The 17,546-nt window shown below is 40.9% G+C and overlaps 1 protein-coding gene across 2 annotated transcripts in view; it reads right to left on the bottom strand.

The window, feature by feature from the left end:
- PACRG (parkin coregulated) overlaps positions 1 to 17,546 on the bottom strand; it is a 512,311-nt gene that overhangs the window by 74,206 nt on the left and 420,559 nt on the right. The gene's annotated exons all lie outside the window — the stretch shown is intronic.

The raw sequence follows: 17,546 nt of genomic DNA, 5'->3' as shown, positions 1-17,546 counted from the left end.
TAGTTGGATGCTTGTCCTATGGAAGGGAGGAAGTAAGTCAAGGACTACTAGCCTCTTCCAGCCACACTTTGTGAAGTCACTTCTTACTGAGTCGAACAGATTACGTGAACTGGTCCCAAAGTTGTCATGACCTACAAAGAAGCTGATAAATCTTTATCAGAATGTGTGCATGCACGCAGGGGCACGTGGAAAGGTACAACCATCACAGTGGTATTACCTCACTGTCCTTTTTAAGGGGTGCAGACTGTCCACTGCTTTGGAAGGGCATGGTCAGGAAACTGACCAGGTGTGGAGGTCAGGATGAGAAGAAAATGGCATGGACGACTCTTCTTGTTCTATGAGCACATTTGCTGGAACAGTGGTGAGTGGTTGATGGGGGATAGAAAAGTTAGTTGCTGAGAAATCTAAAGAAAGCAGCAAGAAGCAATTCTGAAGTATGGGCAGAGCTTTGGGCAGGAAGAGACTCTGCCCAGGGCATTCTGTCCTGTGGCTGGTTGGCCGTTGTTTTTGGCTTCCTCATGTCTGTGCCATCCCCTTCACCAGAAGCCACTGGGCGGGCCCTGGCAGCCCCTGTCTGGGGTGTCCATCTTCTGGATTGGCTGGGAAGGATCTGCCTCTCAGCTGTGCCTGCACATTACAGCGTATTTACCTCTCACTTCCCCTTTCTCCATCTTACCTACTATATTTTTTACTGCAGTCTAGACATCTTTCGTGACACTGCCTTTCTAGACAGGGATGTTCTACCTACCTCCTCTCTCCATATACTGCTGTTTAGAGTTCAGTTCAAGGTCTCCCTCTTTCAGAAAGCTTTTTCTGATGACTTAAGGCTCTGACAACATTTTGGGTCTCCTCCCCCAACTCTTTTGGACTTAGTATTCTGTCACATACTGTCCTGTGCTCTCTATTTGTATCTTTAACTATGTTTTATGGATCTCTAAGGGGAATACCTAGAATTTTGGTGTTCCCAACAGCAACAAGCAGATATGTAGACACATGGCAAGTACTCCAAGAATACTGGCGGCTGTTACCTGGGATAACCTGTATTCCAAGGCACATAAATTCCTCCTATAAAGAACACAGCTTTGGGGCGCCTGGGTGGCTCAGTGGGTTAAAGCCTCTGCCTCTGGCTCAGGTCACAATCCCAGAGTCCTGGGATCGAGCCCCGCATCGGGCTCTCTGCTCACCCAAGGGCCTGCTTCCCTTCCCCTCTCTCCTTCTGCCTCTCTGCCTACTTGTGATCTCTGTCTGTCAAATAAATAAATAAAATCTTAAAAAATAAAATAAAAAAAAGAACACAGCTTTTGTGCTGCTAGGGAGAGATTAAAAGTTGCTTCTGAAATGCTTGATCTTAAAGGAATGCTGTGTAGTCAAGAAGGTTCACATCTGGAAAATTCTTTAAAGATGTAACACACGACATAAGTGTTACATATATGGACATAAATTATCCTTTGCAAAGCACTTTCAGAAAGGAGCACAAGATGCCGTGGAGAATGGCCACTTGGAAATAAGCAGGGATTTAAGGAGGTCTTTCCAGTGCCACTAGAGAGGATGTCAACAACAGCAACACTAAATCTGTCATTTTAGTTGTTCATTTTAATGCCTAGAAGCAAACTGTTCCAGGATCATAGGTGAATTAGGTTCTAAATTATAGGAGCTTGGTGGGAATCTTTGGACATGAAATTGAAAACACCTGTAATGTCACCTGGAGAAGGTTTGGAGTCTTGGTGATACAGAAACTGAAGGAATTACGGAATCTGTTGGTCCTTATAAGAGAAAGGCAGACTTTTCTCCTCCATCTTCTCTTCTTTCTTAAGAGAATTTCTTCTTTGTTCCCATTTTCTTCAAAGAAGGTTTCTCCTACAACTACTTGAGTCTTTCCCAACAGTATTTGACAGCTATAGGATTGCAATTTTTTGAAAGTGATGAAATTGATTAAAGGAGAAAATGATGGTATTTGACTGTAGGTGTGGTGTGGGTGCCAAGGCTCTGGAAATTCAAGCCTAAACTGAGCGTTTCCAGAACTCTTACTGGGGCAAGCCCACTGATGATTCTTTGCTAAACCATAAAATGATTTTGGCAAGCAAACTGAGAGCTACAATCTCACTGCTCTGAGAAGCTGAAGAACTGGTGCTGGAAAATGATTTTGCAAACACTTTTAAATTGACATAGGAAATTGAGCACTTTTTAGTGTAGATTTAAAAAAAATATATTTATTTATTATCAGAGAGAGAGAGAGCGCGAGCACAGGCAGGGGGGAGCATCAGGGCAGAGGGAGAAGCAGGCCTCCCACTGAGCAGGGAGCCCGATGCAGGACATGATTCTCAGGACCCCAGGATCATGACCTGAGTCAAAGGCAGACACTTAATCGACTGAGCCTCCCAGGGACCTCTTGAGTAGTGAGATTTAATATCTTAATAAAACACCAAAGGAAGAGTCAATTGTCTCAGAATTAGACACCCCTTCTCCCTTTTTTACATTTCAGGGGGAAAGTGAACAAATTAGAAAACTTATTTTAGATGGGGTTTTATAGTTTCAGACATTTGAATAGACATTAAATTTCAAGCCACCTCGAATGGAAAAAAAATAACTGGATTCAGTCTATGACTTATAAGACTTATTTGACATGTCCAAATGTAGGCCACTTTTTAAGATAATTCGTCCAGTCTGCATTTCACTTAATTTATATTAAATATTTCTTTTATTTCCACTTGAAATTTTCACTTTGGGGAGTATTATAAAAATGACCGTGTCCTTTCACTGTGCTCCCTTGGTTTCCCCAGCATCACCAAAATTGTTTTAGAAAATAGGATTGTACTTTTTCCATAAAAGGAAATCTTGGGTATAACAGAGTTTTACTAATCATATCACATTGTCAGAAAATAGAATCACTGTCTTAATCCTTTTGCAGTAAAATGGTTTCCAACCTAATTTTGAATTAATTAATTCAACAAAGCCGAGCTTCCACTATACACGGGGTACTCTATACAGCCGGCCTGCCTGCCTGCCTGCCTCCCCTCGGCCCTCCCCTCTCTCTCATTTAACTTTAAAGACTGGTCTGCTTAGAAAATGCTTCCAAAACTTATCCGCCATTACAAGGTTGATCTAGGTCAATACTTTTCAGACATAGATTAACCCCCCCACCCCTGGGTCTCAGGGACTTGGCTTACATTTCCGGATTCTGCAAGTCTTTCCACTAACTCTCACTTGAGGAATCCCTTGCTTGGAAAAATAGTTAAATCCCTGAGTGGGCATGGATTTTTTTTTTTTTTTTTTTTTTTTGTGAAAATCATTAGTAGAAGATTAAAAAATAAAAAACCTCTCTATTTTCTTTTACCTAATGGGAACATTAGAAATAGTGGAGAATTCAATTTGTCTGTATATATATTTTTAATTTTATTATGTTATGTTGGTCACCACACAGTACATCATTAGTTTTTGATGTCATATTCCATGATTCATTTTTTGCATATAACACCCGAAAATTGTTTTGGTCACATTTCCGAACTGAACTCGTGCTCATTTTGATGTGTTTTTCACGATTCCACACATAATCACAGCCTCTCTGTTCAACCCTTAATCAATATGTTAATTTGAACAATCTTCATCCATGTGCTCTTCTTTCTAAGCTAAAATTAGTGTTTCCAACTTAGATCTATCCTATTAGCTTAGCTGCATCTGCCTTATTTCTTCTTATTGTAATCTCTGGTGGGTCGTGTCACTCTGGTGGGGGAGATGTGCGGACGATATCACATTCTAGGCTGGGCTTCCTGTACGACGGGCAGTTCATCTCCGTGGCACGAGGCCAATCTTCTTGCAAATGTGTATGAGAATATGGGTGTAAAAGTGAGTGTTTTTGAGAAGTTAGGTGTTAAAGCATTGTGATTTCTGGTCGGTATAAAGCTATTTCTGCAACCGTCAGCATAGACTGAGGCATGTAGCGATGAGGCAGACTAAGCACACCTGCTCATTCAGGAGGGCTGCCAGTGGCTCAGGGTTCTCCTGCTAACCTTGCTGTCCATAGATCAGGGGCACCTTTAATTCCTAACTTATTAGAACAGCAGGAAATGATATTTTTTGTTTTTTTTGTGTGTTTTTTTGGTATGCCACATACGAATTAATATGAAATCATGCGTAGTTCTTCATGATTTTTAATCCAGTTGGCTATTTAAGTAGGAGTCAAGGTAAAGGATGCATACACTTCTCTGTTCATTTCTCAATTCACTGGACCCTGCACGGTGGAGGCTGCTCCTTAGGGCCGCCGGGGTCCCCTTCAAAACTGAAGGTCTTATTCCCAGCGCTGGAGCGTGGCCTTCCCTGGCCGTTGTCCTCCTCCTGAGACAGGAGATCTTCGTTCAAAGTTGTCCAGTCTCTTAGGCAGTGCACACTCAAGGCCTTGTGGCTGCCATCTGGACACAAAGACCCAGCCCCCTAACTCGGTGGATCACCCGGGACCCCGGTTCCACCCACCCTGCAGCCCAGCCTCCCCTCTGGCCAGTCCCTTGTCACTCTCCTACGGGTATGGTTTCTGCGCGACAGTCTCCATCTCACAGCCTATTTCCAGGAAACCTGACTTAGGCAACATACTGTACCTCTATTTTATTTTCCATGCATTGCTTAGAAAAACAGTGCAAGTAGAAAGGCACTCCCCTTACAACGGAGGCCTCCCTGCCTGTTTTCAGGCGTCTCTGTCTCTTTCTCCCTAGACATTTTTCTCTCACTGGGAGCCACCGCAAGCAAGCCGATGTCGGCCAAAAACTCACGCCTCCTCGCGTCTCTCCCGATTGTCTTCCTTCCCTCTCCCTCGTTCAAAACTCACCTGCTCCTATAGCCCTCGGCTCCAGCTTCCCGCTTCCAGCACGGACTTCTCCCTCGTGCTCTGCACATGGAATCATGTCATTCCCTCCGCAGACTGTTGGCCCCCGGGGGCAGGGACCTTCTTTCATTCTTGCTTGAATCTGCCCTTGCCCCCCTCAGGCCTGGCGTGCTACCTGCACAGAGCCCAGCCAGCACCCAGGGAATGCCTTCTCAAGAAGACACATTTTTCTTCTTGATATTTTAATTTATTCTTAATATTCTTTTATTTTACTTCTCTTTTTCCTCGTGTATGGTATGCACATACCGTACTTCCACATTTTTTAATAAATTTAATCAGTAATTATCTAAGGTGATGTGTCTATACGTTAGGTCAAATAATCCCAATGATATTATAGTTTCATTTATTTCCCTTTCTAAGCTCAATAATCGTTAACTTTCTCTGAGGCATTCTGATATTACTTCAACTCTAAACGATTTTTCAAAAGTAACATTTTAAGTATTATAGTCAATTCTCTTAATTACTTGCAATGCGTGCAGTCTAGACCTAGTAATTTTATAGATGTTAACATTTATAAATGTTTCCTTATTTATCTGATGTTGGCAAAGTCTACATTATTTCTTATTGGTTCAGATTTCTTAATTTTTCTTTCTAGCATAGACTGGACACTTGTCTCAGCTGTTTTAGGATTGCTACCAATTTTCCTCCTTCCTCATTATTTATGAGCTTTCATGAAATGGTGCTTATGAAAGTGGTTTTGTGGGCCACACTCTTGCTCACGCGTTGTTCTTATTGGCATACACTCCTGTCTCCCACCCCCTCACAGCACGCGCAGCAGGGCAACTGGTTGGGATGGGTCCTGGGGATCTTCCATTTCTAGAAGGCCAATCCTAAGAATTCCAACCTGTTTCCTTTAAAACCACACTATGCACTGAAATATCCTTTGTGGCACATCAGCTTTCTTGATTTTTTCAATTAATTCTGTATTCTATCGTAAAGGTTCTAAAAATTACATATCAGTTTATTGTTATAATTTGATCATTTCAATTAATTGATTTATCTAGGGAAAATGGTTCATTAGGTTTCTGGACTTGGCCTCCGCTGCGCTGAATTTGAACATCACCAGGCACCAGGACACAGCCCGTCTATGGACTCCCACCCTCAGGCTGATCCAAAGACCCCAGAGCTGGTGATGAGAAAATATTTGTCCAACTCTTCCTGGCCGAGTTGTGTGAGTTCCCAGGGCCTGGGGTCCTCGGCTCTTCTCTCCAATGCACTGAGCCTGGAAATGGGACAATGAACGGGTACTGTTTTCCCTGTCATCAGCGTCCCAGTGACACTGAATGTTGGGTCTTTCCCAGACCCACTAAAATGAAATGCTTCTGCCCACCCAGCACACACCGGCAAGGGCGCCATACAGCTTTGCCTTCCTTTGGAATCTTATTTTTTCATTTACTTTTTCTTGTTTATTTCAAGCTGCTACTATTTTTAAATAGTTCTCTTGTGTACGAATAACCTTCCCTGCCTGGTCATCAGACTGAAGCCGAGGACTCTGGGTTCCGTGTCAGACACGCTGAGCATGCATGAAACACCAGCGAAGCACGACGATGTGAATAAGAGGATGCTGTCTCCTCAGGGCTGGGCTCACTCGCCCCAGCTGCCCTTCCTAGAAGGGCCACGGCATAGCGCCTGCAGCTCCCGGATTTCGAGTGTGAGGGTGGAGCGATTTTCTGAGGGTCCTGATCACCAGGTTCCATTTTGTTTGGAAACACAAGAACAAGGAAACAAAAGTCTCTAAAGAAAATGGGGAAAATGCAGCTCTGACTAAGATGTGGGGAAGAATATTTACTTTATTATGTAATATTGACTTATAATATAATGAAATGCTTTCTAGACAGTGGAGGCAGACCCGATTCATCCTTTACTTACGGATTTTGCCACCAAAAGCTGGCTTGTCATTAGGCTTTTTTCAGAAGCAATCTACACATAGTAAGGCTTGTCTTCTTCTTGGACTCTATCATTTCCTCTTATTTTGTCTTGCTTCTAACGTGAAGTTGACAGAAAACAGAACCAGGGCTCAGAGCCATTGGGTGGGGCCTGGCGTCAGCCCAGCTCTGCCCTTCTCTTGTGTGACCTGCCCTGAGGTCATAAGCCACTTCTAAGCCTAAATTTCTCTCTCTCAAAAATGGGGATGATAATGAACCTTACTTCTTAGGGGTGTTCTGAAGATTGGCTAAAATAATCCAGGTAAGCTCTTAGGATGATCGCTGGTTCTTGGTAAACAATATATTTTAACTGTTATTGGTAATGATGACAGTATGCTATTCTGGATTCTATTCGTAACATTTACACGTGGTCATCAACATTTAACTTTTCCAGATATTCTATTAAGAAATATAATGGAAGAAAAGCTATGCAAAGGTGTATCTCCAAATCACACCTACGTTTGGAACTTTCAAAAACTGGCCTGTGGTGTTCAGCATCGGATTGTGATTTCCGTATTTAATTCAGCGTCATGGATGACGGAGAATCGGTGGTGCTTTGTGAGTTTACATAACCACCATCTTTGCCTGCGTTATTTCTGCTGCCTTAAAGCTGGGCTCTCAAGCTTGCAATTCTCTCTTGTTCCGGAGTCTGTGATGCAGGTGGTGACGTGAGGAGGGGGTGACATAAATCTCCGCCTTGGCTCCACCGTGCCAGCATAGCCACCTGTCCTTCTGCCATCGGTCCCAGCACGCACTGGTGCCAGGGCTGAATACTGGAGACCACAACTCCTGGGTGAAGGAGGTAATTTCTGCAAGAGCCCATAGAAAGTGCTCATTTTGACTTCCCTCTGTTCCCATCTCTCATCTAGATTTCACTGTAGTGAAAAGATAGAATCCTTGACCAGCATGGGGTCACCTTTTAGAGCAGGAGAGAGGGAAGTTCGTAGTTGACAACGGTGATGGGTTTTGTGAAGGAGAAGAAAGCGGGGAAGGGAATAGCATCCCCAGGGAGAAAGAAGCGCTGCTTTTCCACCGGGTGGTCCGTGGGGACGACTGTTTGGACAGAGATCTTAACAATGGTGTGCACCTTGCGAAGGGCTGGGGGGAAGAGGGTCTAGGCAGAAAGTGTGAATCGTAATGAGCTTGAGAAGGAAATTGCCCGGGTGTTTCTGAGGGAGAAGGCCAGTGCGCATGGGTTGTAGGGAGTGAGGTAGGGAGTGGGTGGGTGGGGTCGCACAGGCAAGCAGGGCTGGAGGCACCTGCAGGAATGCAGGTTTTATCTAAGAGAATGAGAAGCCATTGGGAAATACTCAACAGGGGAATGGTATGATGTGACGTATGTGTTAAAAAGGTAATGCTGGACATTACAAGGAGAATAGACGTCCAGGGATTATGATTGGGAGCAAGGAGAGACACTCCTTCGCTACTGCAGAAGCCTCATCAAGACTGCGGAGGCTTGGGAAGGTCCATTCTGAGTGGAGTGGGAAGCAACTGACTCCAGAATAGATGCTGCGGATGGAACCAACAAACTCGCTGATGGTCAGGACAGGAGAAGAGAAGAGTGAAGCATGACATTTAGAGTTATGGCCTAACGGGTGTCATTGACCGAGATGGAAACGACCAAACAAGAGATAGACATAAAGAGTTGTGTGTCAGAGGTCACGTCTGAATCGCCTATTTAGAGACCCAAACAACTGTGATGCATAGGCAGGTGTTTTTGCAAACTAGAAAGATGGCTAAGGCTGAGCATACATGTCATGACCTCTGTCATCTGGACATAAAATGGCTTAGAACTGTGAACCAGAACAGGGTTGCACTACAGAACAGGCACCTTTTTGCACCAGGTGAGTCTGTTGTGATGGCAGTCCTGTGCATTGTGGGATGCTTATAACAGCATCCCTGACCCTGATGCCCTAGGTGCCCATAACCTTCCCTCAAGCTTTGACAAAAATGTCTCCAGACATTTCCAAGCGACCCCTGTGGGGAGAGTTGTTGCAAGAGTGCAGCTGGAGAAGAGAGATGGCCTGAGCCTAGAGCCCTGTGGCCTGTGGGTGAGGGGAGGGGTGACCAGTGAGCTGGGAGGGAACTGGGAACCAGCATCATACAGCTAGATTGGCTTCAGCCCTTGAGAATTTGAGTAAGACGAAGGCAAACCACCAACCATTGGGTTGGGCAAGATGGAGGCTCTTGGGGGCTTAACAGGATGTATCTTAATGTGGTGGAGGGGATAAAAGAGTCATTGCCTGGGTGATGAGGAAGTGGGGTGGGTATGGAGAGAGGATACAGGAAGGATGGGCAACCTTTTGGAGGTTTGTTGAAGAGAAAAAAACAGAGAAATGGTGTGATGAATGTAAGAGTATGGGGGTAAGAAGGAATTTTTTAAACATGATAAATGCACTGAGAATAGACTCATTATAGAAATGAAGTCCGGGGGTAGGTGTGAAAGGATGGGTTCCAGGACTCGAGGGGCGGATTTTAGGTAATTGCACAGAGGGTATTGTGTCTGTAGTAAGAGGAGGGAACCCTGGACATATGGGCATGGTTGTAACTAAGTTGGTATATATTTTACGGGGAAGGTGTGTTAGTTCTCCTGTGATGTTACTGTTTTTTTAGGAAAATAGGACGCTAATTTATTATCAAAGAATGAGGAACAAAACAGTTGGTGAGGAGAAAGCAAATATGAATCTCCCAGGAATATTCAGACAATGTGTCCCCTGTATGGTATGGGCTTTGGATCACAGGTTTGTTCTATGGCTGGGTTTCTTCCTGCACCCAGGCTGGCCTTCTTGTTTGGACTCTGATATCCACCTAGACCTGCCCACCTTTCGGGCAATCTCCCTAGAACATGGGCTGCACCTCTGACTCCCACAGGGAGGTTTAGACCTCACTTGGGACCCTCCACGACCAAGCCTTGAGTCTGCTCCATTGTACTGGTTCCCTTCCCCCAGTCCTATTAGGACTCAAAGGAAGTTTTGAATGAAAACTGGGAAGATTCAGATTTGTAAAGGTATTTTAGTAGAGCTCTAGTGGGTATTTTAATGCTCCTCACAGGGAACAAAATTCTGTAGATGCAGCAAATATAAAGGATCATTGTTTTTATATGGATTATTGAAGGATTTAATCAGATGAGGCGAGTCCAAAGCAAGCACATCAAATACCGTAAAGTTGCAGTGCCGCTTAATAACAGCAGAGCCCTAACGAGTAGGTCATTCTGTTCTTGGAATGTGGTGCCCTATGTAAAAATAATTAAAAGAGAAATTGGAACGCAAATGGGGGGAAAGTACAGCAACATTGCCAGTTGCAAGGTTCACGTTATTATGAGGTTGTACAGTTTATACTTGTGTATACGTGTGTGTGCACACTCTGGACAGTGGAGGGTGGGTACGTGGTGTTTGTGGAGGGATCTCTGAAGCAGTAAGACTCAACTTTGATTTTCTTAAACCATCAAGCTCTAATTTGTGTTTCCGATTTCTTTTTGTCTGTCTCATTTACCCCAACTCTACGTTAATGATGGCTTCCAAGCCTTTGTAAGTATTTCCCTTATAAATCCTCCCTTGAGTTTTGTTGCTTTGAATTTTCTTCCCCTTTTGTCCTGATGACGGTGCTGTGAATCCAATGGTGTTGATTCTCTATTGCCCCGAACTCCATCAAGCTTTGGTCCAAGTTCTTCTGCTACAGGTTCCTTGATAATGTGAAAGTCCTTCGGTTTTCCGCTGTCACTCATATTCTCTCCTCTTGGGAACGAAATACCTCTTTGCTGCGCCCACTGTTGAGTCTCCACATGGTCTCCAGGGTCCTCTTCCTTTAATGCAGGTGGTCAGGACACTGACTCTGTACACTTTTGATGGGAGCCAATCTCTCCTACCCCATTAAATGTTGGGGTCTCCAGAATTCCATCCATGACCATTTTTCTTAATTTCTCTGTGATGTAATTACTGACACAGTCATGCAGATGGCTGTATTTCTGGCCCAGATCTCTCATACATATATCTAAGACATGTATTCTATTTTATCTATGGACTGTGTCCACCTTGAGGTACCACAAGCTTCAAAACTCAATATACCTAAAACTAAAACCCTTCTCTTTCTGAATTTTGCACTTGGTTAATGGCATCAGTATTTACCTACTCAAGGAAAGTGGACTTACTAAAACTGACTCCAGAAGAGACAGAAAACCAACTAATAGCAATGGATGCTATTAATAAATTACCCTTAAAAATACACCATGCCTAGACGGCTTTAGAAATGAATTGATTCAACTTTCCATGGAATTATTATTTCCCTTAAGCTCTATTAAAAGGAAGAAGCCTCCACGGTCCTTTTTAAAAAAGTGATCAGAGCATACCACTGGCACCAAAACTTGACAGAATAGCTTTATACAAATAATTATTCTATTATACAATTTTAGTAATTGTTAAAGAGATTTGGGAGTCTTAAAAGAAAAGTACACCACAACTAAGTGGCATTTATGTCCTGGATATATAGGTGAGCCCATACAAAATTTATAAAAGGGTCAAACCAATATATAGTGGTAAAAATGAAAGGTGGCAAATTAGATAAAGTCATATAGGAGATATCAAAAGAGGCATTCTGAAATATTGAAATTCATTTCTGATGTTACAAACTTTTGGTAAGGTAAGAATTTGATAGCTACTCTTCTATGGTTAGCATAATGCTCAATGATACAACACTAAAAATATTTCCAGTGAAATCTGGAACAAGAGAAGAATGTTGGCCAGTGCTACAACCACTTACACTGTTACTGAAACTGTAGGCAATGATGTTAAACAAGAGAAATAAATTAAAAGTACAAAAATATTGGAAGAATTACGCTACCTTTTGTAGATTTTATGACTAATAACTAGAAAATACAAAGTGAATCACCCAAAAAACTATTATAAATAAGAGAATTTAATAAGATTGTAAGTATATATACCACAGTTGCAGTATGTATAAATAATAATCAGTGGGAAAATATAGTAGCAAAAAAATGGAAGGAAGCAAGTCATTTACTATAGAAAAATAAGACAAAATGATAAAATACCTATGAATGAACTCAAATGGAGTTGTATAAAGTTATATAAAGAAAACTTTACAACTCTACGGAAGGACTTAAAAAAAGGCTTGAAGATACAATACTCTATAGCAAGTCCGCTTGAAGTGTCCTAAAAATTCAAAGTGTCTTTTTCTGGGCGATCAGAAAATCTAGTTTCCTTAGCAAAAGAAGAAAATAAGGAAACATAAACATGTGAGAATAGCTTGGCAGATTCTGGAAAGAAGATAAATGAATAGGGACTAGCCCCATAAAATATTAAAACTGTGCTGTTGAATTTGGTAACCACAAGCCACATGTGGCTCTTTGAAGTATAAATTAATAAAAAATAAATAAAATAAAAAATTCTGCTCCTTGGTCAAACTAACAACATTTCAAGGACTCAGTGTAACTAGTGGCTTACTGTACTGGATAGAGAAACAGAGAATGTTTCTTTCATTGCAGAAAGTTCTATTGGTCACTGTTCTATAAACACATTATTTAACTTTAACAATGGAAACAGTTTGATACTGGAGAGGACACAGTAAAGAAGAGAATTGGGTCCAGAATTCAATCCAAATAATGTGGGAATTTATAGATTGTGAGAAAGGCTGCTTTTCAAAGGTGAAAAAAGGAAAGGTTTTTTTATTTTTTTATATGATTTTGGGACAACCGACTACCCATTTGGAAAGATATACAGCTGGATCTTTATCTCTTTATATATACCTATATAAATTCCAGATAGAACAGAGATTTAAAATGTACAAACAAAACAAGCAAAACCCTTTACTGTTTTAGAACAAAACATTAGTGCATTTATTTGTACACTTCAAGTGGGGATATTTGCAATGCATATAACTGACAAAGGGCTAATTTCTTTAATTAAGAAAAAACTCCTACAAGGCAATAAGAAAAAGACAACAGGACAATAGAAAAAAAAATGTAAAGGGACTCTGTAAGAAAAATTAATACCTATGTCCAGTAATCATAGAAAAAGATACTCTACCTTGAAATATACTCTACTTGAAAAAATACTCTACCTTTCTACTCACCGAGAAAGAAACACCCCTGAATATTTTAGTGTACCTTCCCTGAAACAAGGACGTTCTCCTACATAGCCACAATACAAGAACTGCAATCAGGAGACTACTCCATTCATAGTCTGCCAGCTGTCCCATTGTCATACATTATATCAAAAGTCTCCAATCCAGAATCAATTGTCCTATTTAGTTGTGATGTCTCTTCATTCTCCTATCTGGAACAGATCTTCAGATTTTTTTCCCCTTGACTTTCATGCCCTTGATATTTTAAAGATTATAGACCAGTTATTTTGTAGATTGTTCCTCAGGTTGAGTTTGTCAGATATTTCCTAATGAGTAGATTCCAGTGCTGTATTTCGGCAGGGATATCACACTGTATTCTACCAGGTGGCACATGATTTTGATTTCTCCCTTTATTGGTCATGTAAACTTTGTTGCTTTGATTTAGTTTATGCCTGACAAACATCTCCATGGTAAAGTTGCTCTTATTCCCTTGTAATTAATGAGTATCTTGTGAGAAGATGCTGTGAAACTGTAAATACCCAGCAACCTGTCAAATTTTTATTCATCTATTTATTTATATTATTATGGATTCACCCAATTCCTAATCTAGTCAATGGTCTGTAACTCCATTTTTACTACCATTAATTGTTATGTTGCTCAAATTGTTCCTGGGTTGGCAATTGGGGACCCCTTTAGGCTGGCATCTGTGTCCCTTGCACTTGTCCCATTTTTTGTTAAGCCCATCCTTATTTCCTTCTCTTCCTTCCTTCCTTCTACAACTATTTCAGACTCATCTGTACTTTCTCTGGCTTATTCCTGGAATCCACCATTTCTCCAAAGAGGATTGGTTCCTTGTTGGAAAGAATGGTATTTAGAAACCAAAATCTAGGTACTAGTTGTGCTCATTGCTTTTGGGGTGCCACTATTCCCAGCTCTCAGTGCACAGAACTATACCTATACAAAGATAGCTACAACCATATTTATTTCTGTATCTATCTTTATATACATTGAAATTCACAAATTTACCCCAATATCTCTAATTCTATTTCTACACCAGAGGGTATATTCTTATCTTCTATATTTCCAGATTTATAGCTCCCTTGGCTCCCATTATCCTTTTTATATTTAGATTTTTGATCTATCTCTGAATGTAACCAATCTCCCATAGCCGCCTCTGCCCTACACCCCTCTCCCGCCTTAATGCAAGTGTCCTTCTCTTCACTCTGTGCTCCAGTCCCCTTTGTGGGGCCATTGGGTCTGCTTCCCACCAGGTGGCTGTCCTCTTCACTATTCAGGCTCTGACACGCCTCTCTGGACCCATGGCTCCCCCACTGCAGATGAATACTGACTGTCCTGGGCACCACCTAGTGATTTGGACAAACAGTTGGAAGAGGAAGAACTCCCTATTTTGCATCCCCTGTTTGTTTATGTCTCTAGTTTCCAACCAAGCTTGAAAGGATTGTAAAATCAAAAGGCTCAAACATTTCCACTGCTTATACATAGAAGCTCATTCTAAGGGAAAGAAACCAGGAAGCCACCTTTTACTGTAGTAATCTCTAAATTATGCAAAATGTTTTCTTGAGTCATTTTATTATGTACAATTGATATTGATATAAATACTGAGAATCACAGTATTTGTTCTTGTCCAAAGAGTAATTTCTTTTTTAAAGTTCCATTATATAGACCTATGCCTAGATTCGTTATAAAAATACTCAATTAAACATGGTAAAGTTCTAAATTCTCATGAAAAAAGCTACCTGTGAATGCAGCTTTACATTTTTCTGGTACTGGTGGATAGGATAAGAAAGAACATTTTGTTCACTGTGGTAAGTTTTAAAAACAATTATTTAGATTGATCTTAAGTGTCTGGTCCTTTAATCTGTAAAACAGCAACTTTACTATATGGAAAGTATTACTGGAACCCAGCATTAATATTTTCATTAAGCTGAAGAAGGGGTAGTACACAGGATTATGAAATGTCCCTGTGTGATGTGAGTTATTTGCATAATTTGCACATAAGCATTAAAGAATCACCACCTTGCCTGGGGAAGAATTTCTAACTGTGTCAAAAAAAAAAAAAAGGTCAGTTTTAAGTGTTGCTGTCATAATGACAGTGTTAAGAGCCAAAGGGATTTTTTTTTAAAGGAAAGTTTCTGCGATTAAAACCTATCATACAAGCCTAAGAGAAAAAATTTAGTATCATCAAATAAGGTTCCAACAAAGTAATAAAGACTTTTATTAAGTTGATATTACTTGAAGGGAGACATTTTTGCATTTTAAGAACTTTAGGTCTGTTTACATTCTGATTAAAAGGGCATGAGACTGGCCAAGATGAGGAGAGTTGACCAGGTCAGCACTTGGATTCTCGAAATAAAATGCCTTCTGTTTCTCCCTAAACTTGGCTATTCAGTGACTTACAAGCTTGCAGTTTCTTATTTAATATGTCCCATATTTGGAATTATTCTAAGGGGGAAATTACTTTAAAAATTCAGTGTTGTGCCACTCAGTACAAACTGGTATACTATGAACTGATATTATTTCATTTCAGCATAAGTAAGGAAGCAGGTACATGAATTTAATTAAGTCTACTCCTAGTTTTAATCCAGACATTTAATGGCTGCTTTAATATGCATTAATTCAATCTCCTCTATATACCTCTGCAGTAGACATTTATCTATGTGTTGTGGAAGAGAGAACTAAGGCTCAAAGTTTACTGTTAACTCCCTGCAGAACTGGATGCACCTGAAGGGGTCCAGACCTTCTAAGGCCATGTCTATATTACCATCTACTCTGATGGTCTCTGCTTTATTCCTGATAGGTATTTTTAAAAAAGATTTATTTATTTATTTGAGAGAGAGGGAGAGAGAGAGCAGAGGGAGAGGGAGACAAGTAGACTCCCCACTGAGCGGAAAGCCTGACTTGGGGCTTGATCCCAGGATCCTGAGATCACGACTTGAGTCAAAATCAAGAGTTAGATGCTAACAAACTGAGCCACCCAGGTGCCTTGATGGGGATCTTTTCTGATAAGGAATCTTCAGTGGAGACACACACACACACACACACACACACACACACACATTGCCCTCACATTCAACAGTTATTAGAAACCACCAAGTCCTTGGCACTGTATTCCACTTAAGAGGGATATTATGCATTACAGAAGGGATGTAAATGTGGTATAAAAATATCTAAACTTCCTGGATAGTTTTTCTGTGAATACTTGAGAAGGAATATATATGGGTCACAGATAAAGTCCATTAAAGAGTAGCAAATTAATACATTGTGCTGGCTTGCCTTTTATATTCTCAATTTAATTGTCTATTTACTCATCTGATTGCTTGGGTATGTTTCATAGTATTCAAAAATACATGGAAGAATACATTACGGCTTTCCTGGGCATCACAGGCATCTTTCGCAGTAATAATGGTCCTTGTGGAGATGTTTACCAAGTTAAATTAACAAAGCATTTGGTTGTGAACTGAGGTCCCTCCACGGGCACAGTTTGATGTTCTTACATATTTTTAGGTGGCTTGGCTCAAGAGCTGCATACATTGATTGTGACACGGAGTGTTGATTTGATAGACTATCTTAGTTGCAAGGCTTTTGTAGTGCTGAGTCACACTTTTTTTCGAGAAAAAGGATATATGTGTTATAGACATATGGTATGACCTCAAACAATATATAGTTGCTAATACACAATATCACATTTCCTTTGTGTCACATGCTTCATATCAAATTGTGGTTTAACTGTGTTGGGGCCCTGTTTAAGTGTTAACTAGGTTGATGTATGTTTATTTCATGCATTATGAAAAAATCAATATGAAGGAGATTAAAAATCTCAGTAAAGTCATAATATTCCTCTAGAATAAACATTATGTAGAAGTTGTCTCATTTTGTGCTACCCTCATCTGTGAAATTAGATAATCTCTGTACCATAACCTGTCAATATATTTTTTTTTTAAGATTTTATTTATTTATTTGACAGACAGAGATCACAAGTAGGCAGAGAGGCAGGCAGAGAGAGAGAGAGGAGGAAGCAGACTCTCACTGAGCAGAGAGCCCGATGCGGGGCTTGATGCGGGGCTCGATCCCAGGATCCTGAGATCATAACCTGCGCTGAAAGCAGAGGCTTAACCCTCTGAGCCACCCAGGCACCCCCCATAACCTGTCAATATTAACAAATTTTGTTGTTGGTACTATTCAATCTCTACTTGATACCCAACGATTCACTGTAGTTTTTGTGTTGTTGTTTCTTTTTATGATAGAGTTAGGAATTGATTAATGAAATATAAAATGCTAGGCCAACTTAGAACTACTCTTAATCTTACCCACCAAAATCTATCCTCTGGTTCCTTCTCAAAATCCCACTTCCCAGTGAGGTGGGTTGTCACATTAATACTCTGTAGGTCGACTCCAGCTACTCTCTGTTAAGGCTACTGAGAAATTTGGATGATAAGATGCTCTATTTCAGGGCCACTCACCACATTTGCTGATAAATGCTAACAATAGTTCACTGTGTACTTCCTTTACTAAATTCACCCAACTCCTTGTCAACAGGGAAAGGTGTCAGAAAAATGTACCTAATATTGCTCACAACCTTATTTAGTAAACGCATTCGAGCGCTTGGCTATAGATTACCTTGACTTGTGCTTCTATTTGTAGCTACTCAGACA

The sequence above is a fragment of the Mustela nivalis genome (genome assembly GCF_964662115.1).
Source record: "Mustela nivalis genome assembly, chromosome: 5".
Taxonomy (NCBI): domain Eukaryota; kingdom Metazoa; phylum Chordata; class Mammalia; order Carnivora; family Mustelidae; genus Mustela; species Mustela nivalis.
Note: the sequence above shows the minus strand (reverse complement) of the source record. Positions and strands in the feature narration are given on the sequence as shown.